Here is an 8,624-nt window from a genome sequence, read left to right on the forward strand (position 1 = left end):
ATTAATATCCCAGAAATTTTTGAGTATGTGTTCAAATTAAAGTATGTCCTCTGGATGAATTTTAGTTTTAGAAATTTGGACTAATGCCTTCTTTGGTTGAAGGGGGATGGTGACAAATGCTCCCCAGAAGCAGCTACAAAAAAAAAAAAAAAAAAAACCGCTCTATTTTGACCCTGAAAATTACAATGAATTGTTTTGCATTTTATCTTAATAAGAAAGAAAAATACCCTAAAGTTTATATTTCTTCCATATCCACCCGCCACAGGGACTCATAAATGCTTGCTAATGAAATTAAGGAGAACTATGTGCTCAGGCACTATTAGCCCCAAGCATGGAAAAATAATTAAATTAAATACTTAATGAGAGGCATTCTATTTTTTTTTAACTTGCTTCTGAAATGTTTAGGTTATGGAAACACTCTGACCTTAATCTATCTGCTTTACTTGGGCTGAAACTTTTTGCATTATATCTACTCAATAAATGTTTGATCATGGTGAAAGCCAAATACTTTTGAATATTTTAACAACAGCAGCAACAATAAAACACTTGTGGTGCATATTCCATTTTTTTGTTGTCAATACCCTTGAACTATTATCTCACAAAATAAGAAACAGTGTTTTTCTTTGTCTTATAGACAAAGGAAGCAATAGCTGCTTGGAAAATTTTGAAACCAGGGTCGAAATTTAATTTAAATCAATTTTAACATAAGTTTTCAAGTTGCATCAGTATTTTATTAACATCTCTGTGGATTTCAGAGGAGAATATTTAAGGCTTTTTGTATGAAGTCCTCCACAATCAGATTTCAACCTTCAGTTCCAGTGTTGTCACTGTGCCCCACAGGCAATCACTATTCCCTAAATTTCACTATAACAAGAGTGAGGTAGTTACACATCAAGCAGCCCATAGTCTCAATCTGATGGGTCAAAGTGTTTTGTTTGACCTTTTTGGTGTTTGAAAACGGGGATATTTTACTGAAAAAGCTAGAACTTTAACAACATTCTAAAAAAATGGCAAAGGTCTGGAAACAGTAGGTTCATATTCCTACATGGCAATTACTAGGGAGAAGTAAGTGATGTCTGAACTCTGCAGGTGAAGAAGGAATTCTCTTGTTTGCTTCAGTCCCTACCCCTCCCTATTGTATTATCTCTGGGCCTTTAGCTCATTTATAATATATACTTGACCATTATGTATATTTGAATTTGCTCATCACGTACTTTATATGTCATTGTCTTTATAGTACTGCTTGGATCCCCCTTTCTGCTTTTCTTTGTCTCTGTCTCTCTTTTTTTTCTCTCTGACAGATGCTTTCTCAGCCTTCTTCAAAGGTTACAATTTTTACAGCAGGGGGAGAGGTTATCTTTTTCTGATACATATACCCTTTGCCCAGAATGGATTATACCCTCAGCTCTCTTCATTCATTCAACAAACATTCAGGGAGCATAGGGTAATGTCAGGTACTCTGTCAAGCATTGGAACTTAAGTGGTAGGTGGTTACAATTGACCCACGTGTATCTGAGAGGTGTTCCCAGTATCATTTGAACACATTGCTGTTAAGGCTCTGACGAGGCTTATAGGTATGAAAACTGATTGATGGGATGTGAGAACTAATTGAAAAGTCAGCGTGGTTCACCTAATAACTGCCATTTTCAGACAGGCCTAGGGCAGTAGCATAGATGCCCCCCCTTACTGGTGCTGGGTTGTGTCCATTTGATTTGTTTTGGGAAATGAAATGTGAGAGGTACTGATGGGTATCACTTGTTTAGAGGAAAACATTAAAAAAATGATGAATGATTTACCATACTCTCTCTTTCCCTTTGCCAAACTGACCAGCAACACTGGTGGTTCCTCCAAGGACTTAAGTCCTAGAATAGGGTGATATAGAGCAGAGTCACCTACTCACCCATGATGGACATGAGCTCTAAACAAGAAATAAAATTCATTCTTTTAATTTCAGTGTTTTTAGTTTTCACAGTATATCCCAGTCCACCTCATTCAGTGCTTCTTGAACTGGAGACCAAAAGATTCATAAGATTATATACATATGTGTGTGTGTATGTGTGTGTGTGTGTGTGTGTGTGTGTGTGTGTGTGTGTGTGTGTGTGTGTGTGTGTGTGTGTGTGTGTATACTTACAACTAAATATATACAACTAAATATATATACACTTACGGGGGCGCCTGGGTGGCTCAGTTGGTTAAGCGACTGCCTTCGGCTCAGGTCATGATCCTGGAGTCCTGGGATCGAGTCCTGCATCAGGCTCTCCCTCTGATCCTCTTCCCTCTTGTGCTCTGTATCTCTCATTCTCTCTCTCTCTCAAATAAATAAATAAAATCTTTATATATATACACATACACTTACAACTAAAAAAATACATTTTACAACTTGGGATAATAAAATTTCTCATTTGTTGTGATTATACCAATTGAAAACAGGTTTATTATGCTAAGGTTTTATTTTCTTAAATATTATTCATATCAGTTTCTCTGAACAAGGTGAGTCCTTAGACCTTTATTTAAATAGAAATACTTTTCCTTTTGTAAAATGATCCATGCAATATCTAAACTCAGGAAATAGTCTTCTGGGGGAAAAGTCCTCTTTAAAATTTTTTAACTCTATTTTTGAGGTAAATGTCAATGAAATATAAGATACATGCAGAAAATCACATAAATCAGAAAGGTTAATAAATTTTCATGAAATGAGTCATTATCTTTAAGAACTGCATGGCCCTCCCCTCAAAATCTCTCTTTTACCCCATTCCAATCAATACCCTCCCTGCTCATGGTTAAGATTAACCCCTATAGGAACCTGCAACACCATAGATTAGTTTCCCTCATTTTTAAACTTCATTTAAATGGGATCATACTGTATCTAGTCTTTCATGTTGAACTGCTTTTCCTTAATCTTCCTAAGATTCATTCATTTTGTGCTGTGTAACTGGAGTTCCTTTATCCTCATTATTATATTGTAATCCATTGTGTAGATATACCCTAATTTGCTTGTCTACAGTATTGCATGGGAACATTTAGATTGCTTTCAGCTTTTTAATACTAAAAATAGTGTTGCTACATTTTTGAAAATGCACATTTTTGTACATGTCTTTCAGTGAACATGTGAATGTTCTTATAAACACACACTTTTGAGCATGGGGTAGAATTCCTGGATAGTTTAACTTGAGAAAATACTGCCAAGCAGTTTTTCAAAGTGGTTATACCATAATACATTTCTACCAGAAATGTACAAGATTTCTGATTACTCTAAAACCTTTTCAATACTTGGTATGTCTAGCCCTTCCCCCTTTCCCCTTTTCCTTTCTCCTTCCTTCCTCCCTCCCTCCTCCATCTCATTCTCTCTCTCTCTCTCTCTCATTGTTGTATGTTGTGGTATTACATTGTTGTTCTAATTTGTCTTTCCCCAATTACTAGTGAACTTGAGTATCTGTTCATATGTTTTGCCATTTGAAAAATATTCTTTGCTTTTTTCTTTTTGATTTGTTGGAGTCTTTTATGTAAGAGTCCTTTATGTATTATAAATAAGTGTTCTTTGTGAGATAGGCTTTTCAAAGCACTGAAGAAAGAATCTTACTGATTATCTTTTACTCAGATTCCTCAAGTATTAATGCTTATTACTACCAATGTCGCTGCTTTTCTCCCCTTCTCTCACCCAGGTAGATATTGTTGAAATAAATTTCTATGAACAAGATGGGGCCTCTCCTGCCTGGGCTGCCATGTCAGCAAACTGAAACTTAAGTAATTTTAGAATTCCTGTAAATGCTCCACCGTACCAAAAACACAGTATATTCGACTCAGCATATTTAAGAAAACTCTGGGCTTTCTCACCCCAAACAAAGCTGACTAGATGACCACAGACAATTAAATATTTTTGTCCCTTCCTTATTCTTTTTTTTAAATTAATTTATTTATTTGAGAGACAGAGACTGAGAGAGGGAGAGAGAGAATCCTCAAGCTGACTCCCTGCTGAGTGCAGAGCCCGACCTGACCCCAGGACTCTGAGATCATGACCTGAGTCAAAATCAAGAGTCGGACACTCAACCCACTGAGCCATCCAGGTGCCCCTCTCTCTTCCTTATTCTTTATCCTATAAAAGCTTCTTGCCTTCTGCCCCATTTTGCAGTTCTCCAAAAGGTGGCTGTCAGTTTCATGAAGTGTTAAATAAAGTTTATTTACATACACCTAAACTGTTTTCTTCATTTTTTAATAATAAGTAAAGTTTTTTAATGAATGTGAATTTTTAAATTTTTCTGTAGTCCAGTTTATCTTTTGTTGTTTATATGGTTAGAGCTTTTCATGTCCTGGTTAAGAAGCTTTGCCCTCAAAACCATAGATGCATTCTGCTTATCTTTCTGCTGCTTCAGTTTAAAGGAAGTGTCTGACCTTATTGTTTATATTCCTGGACATTTATTAGGTGGTAATGTGGACATTAGGTAAATATGTTCATAGAATTATGGGCATCTTCATCATTCCCTTAAGGACTAAACATCTCTCTTTGATTCTATTCTTTGACTCTATGTTTTTATTTTTTTGTGTGTGTATGTGTGTGTGTATGTTGGTTCCTGTAATAGTTGAATATTGTTATTTTAGACTTACTAAAGTAGTAAGTTCCAAGCAGCATGTCTGGGTTTAAAGAAAGGTACCATTTAAAACTTCAAACCACAGCAAAAGAATTCTCCATACTCAGCTCAGCCTACTAAGTTTAAGGAAGGCCAACATCAGCCTTGCGTAAAGTAACACTCTGCCTATATTTGCCTTCTTTTTGTCTGTATTTTTCCCTCACACAGTGGAGAGGAATTATGGACAGATTACTGTAGTGTCTAGGTATTTTGAGATCCAATACACCCAGTGTCCCTTATTAGCTTCCCACCCTCAAGCCCCTACTGATGTATGGCTTACTGATCTAGCGAACTTCCTGACAAATGAAAAAAAAATCAGCAAGAAAAAGGAAAATCATGATTGGTTCAATTCACTTGGGGCTAAACTTTATGAGAGAACTCTATAGAATTGAATGAGGAAGAGGAGGAGTAAGAACATTACCTTTTGGGCACAACTGTTTATTAATAAAACATATGGAAATTAAATGAGCTAGACTAAACAGTCTTCTCTATATAACATATCCGAGAACTGTATTATCTTACACTGGGATAAAACCTTCCTACAGTATGCCCAAATATTTACTTTCACATTATGAACATTTGAACTCTTTTGACATTTTCTACAAACCTCAGAGCATTCATTTAAACCCAACTGCTCACTTCTGCCTTTTAATTTCTTCATGCTGTAATTTAACACTAGAGTTACTTTTCTGATGTATTTGGTATGAATAAATTACATTCTACAAATGTTTCAAACGCTCAATAGGCTCTAACCAGTCATCATTTATCTATGAGTACCCTTTAGAAAAGAACAAAATGATCTTCATTTTTTTGATTTGTACAATTTAAATCTAAAAACCGTGCAGTTATGTAAGTGTAAGATTAAGGACTTCTCTCATTGCAAATTTCTAATCCTCCTGCTGGGGGATTATAAACTCCCATGCTGTTATAAAGTTTCTCTGTACACCAGGGTCTTATAACTGACTGGAAGATTGAAGGCTTTTTTTTTTTCAATTTAAATATGTTTGATTCATAGGACTCCATTAGAAATATACGGCTTCATTGGAATTAGAAGAAAATATACCCTTTGTTCAACATTTAATATTGTATTTCCAATTCATATGTAATTGTTTATATGGTTTTCAGTCTCCCACAACCCAAATAAAAAATGTTTTATATTCTACAGCTGTAAATTTCAAAAGACAATGTCAAAACATTCAGTAGAACAGAACTTTCTTATCGCTCCCGGCAGACTCTCAGCTTCAACATGGCATGGGGAGAAAAGGGCTTAATTATAGCAGTTTCCTATTACAGTACCTACTTGGTTACCACATGTTGCAAAGTTAACAGACAAGAAAAATGTGGATCTTGTTTCTGTTTATTTTTCCAAGATGTTTGGTGGGGGGAGTTTCATCAGGGGAGCAGAGTCATTGCCTTTGGGGCACCCCTTAGTGATCACTAAATTTACATTAAAATGAACCATTATAAGATTTAAACAGTCTCCATCCTGTGTGTGCCTGCATTTAGTGGGTTATTCAGTAGAGCTCAGGTCTTAGTCTAAATCAAGACTTTGTGTGTGTGTGTGTGTGTGTGTGTGTGTGTGTGTGTGTGTGTGCGTGCGTGCGTGCGTGCGCGCGCGCGCGCGCGGGATATTCTCCTGAGCCTGACCTTGTATGTATGTGGTGGTGAAGAAAGGAAGCACAGAGGAGCAGCCTCTTCTCTTTCTTGTGGATTTAGTGGAAGAGGGAGGGGTCTGAGGAGGATCAGTGGGGTGCAGAATGAAGGGCTAGATATTTGGTCAGTGAAAGAGCCCAGCTACTTGGGCTTGCCCCAGTACCTACAATGCATTAAAACAACCAAGCAAGTAAGAGAGAAAGAATGAAAGATATCTTCCTACTGTGGTACTTAAGATCCAGGTCACGGATACCTGGGTCTAGATGTAGCTCTGCCATAATGGGTCATAATGTGAAACCTGTCAAGTCACTTCCTTTCACTGGGCCTTAGTTCAATCATGATTAAGAAATAGGGAAGAGGGGCGCCTGAGTGGCTCAGATGGTTAAGCGTCTGCCTTCGGCTCAGGTCATGATCTCAGGGTCCTGGGATCGAGCCCCACATTGGGCTCCTGGCTCAGCGGGGAGCCTGCTTCTCCCTCTCCCTCTGCCCCTACCCCTGCTCATGCTCTCTCTCTCTCTGTATCTGTGTCTCAAATGAATAAATAAAAAATTAAAAAAAATAAATGGGGAAGAAAGATGATGACTTTGTCTCTGAGGTTCCTTGCATCAGTGTCCTGGGTACTAATATAAGGGTCTAGAAGAAGCTGGACCCCCGATAACCAGGGGTGATGGCTGAACCAGGATGCCAACAACATGACCATGAGAAAATGCTGGGTGTAAAAGGATGTCACTTGAGCAGGACTCCTTCCTAGAAGTAATTTTATTTTCAGTCATCTAGAAAGATGTGCTTGGTCCAGAAACCAAAAATTAGAAAATTGACACCTGAACCTAGGGGAGGGTCAAGATGACCAATGACTGAAGCAGATACACAGCTAAGAGTGTTGTCGGTTAAAGGTACACGTTCACACACTTGATACAGTGTTGTAGATCTGCTAACCTTGTCAAGGGGACTGACATCATGTGTTGGCAAGCTAATCACCTTGGTCCCCCAGCTGTGCCCTATGTGGGCTCTGCTAAGTGAGTTGGTGACTGTAGTACCCAAGGTCAGCAAGTCCACTGCCCATGTTTAGTGGTGTTAGCAAAAGCATCAAGCCCAACATTGAGAAAAGCTTCCCCCAGAATTTCTGAAATGGATGTCCAAATCCAACCACATAATAATCTGAATTGTATTTTTTAATTGTATTTTTAACTAAAGTGAAAAATAGGAGGGAAAGGAGAGGAAGGAAGGAGTCAAATGCAATAAAGGGAAAAGCTCAAGTTGGCTTTAGAATATTTGCCTCAAATCCCAGTATCCTTTCTTTCTCCCACAACTTTTTTTAAGATTTATTTATTTATTTGAGGGAGAGAGAAAGAGAGAGAGAGAGAGAGAGCACGCACAGGGGGAGGGACAGAGGAAGAGGGAGAGAGAACCTCAAGCAGACTCCCTGCTGAGTATGGAGCCAGACATGGGGTTCTATCTCATGAGCCTGATATCATGACCTGACTGAAACCAAGAGTCAGATGCTCGACCAAATGAGCCATCCAGGTGCTCCTTTCTCCCACATTTGTCCTTCCTTCATTCACATGCTCATGTTTATTCTATTATTTTATCTGCTACTTGTGCCAGGTACCATCACAGGCAAAGTGAGGGCAGTTGGTAAACAAGAACAACATGTTCCATTGGATCGGTCCATTGGACTTACTTATAGTGGTAGACACAGGAAATAAAGAGGTCATTAGAAATGATCATGTGCTGGGGTGCCTGGGTGGCTCAGTCTCTTAAATGGCTGCCTTTGGCTCAGGTCATGATCCCAGGGTCCTAGGTTCGAGTTCCGCATGGGGCTCCTTGCTCAGCGGGGAGGCTGCTTCTCCCTCTGCCCGCAGCTCCTTCTGCTTGTGTTTGCTCACTCTTTCTCTCCCTCTGACAAATAAATAAATAAAATCTTTTAAAAAAAGATCATGTGCTAACTAAGGTGATAGATGATCTGAGAAAGAAGTGCCAGCTCTTAGAAAACCAATGATATGAAGGAGAACTATGGGGTCTTAGAAATCCATATGCCAAACGGACTAATCTTTTCAAGGAGGTCAGGAAGGCTTCTCTAAAGAAGTATCATTTAAAAGGAGAATCGCTATATAAGTAAAAGTTAGTACCAGGTTTCCAAGTTAAACAAGATCAGAGACAAAACTGAAACCACTATTACCTTTTATTTATTTTTTTTCAGTTCACCCATGTGTGTTTATTTGCATAGCCAGCACATGTGGAACTGGCTATTATTCCTGATACATTTTAAATTCCTTGTTTTCTTCTTTCACAGGTGATGATCAAGGCTTTTACCTCTTAAAAAAAATCTTAAATGCTCTGTCCTTC

Source organism: Zalophus californianus, chromosome 17, assembly GCF_009762305.2.
Source record: "Zalophus californianus isolate mZalCal1 chromosome 17, mZalCal1.pri.v2, whole genome shotgun sequence".
Classification (NCBI taxonomy): Eukaryota; Metazoa; Chordata; class Mammalia; order Carnivora; family Otariidae; genus Zalophus; species Zalophus californianus.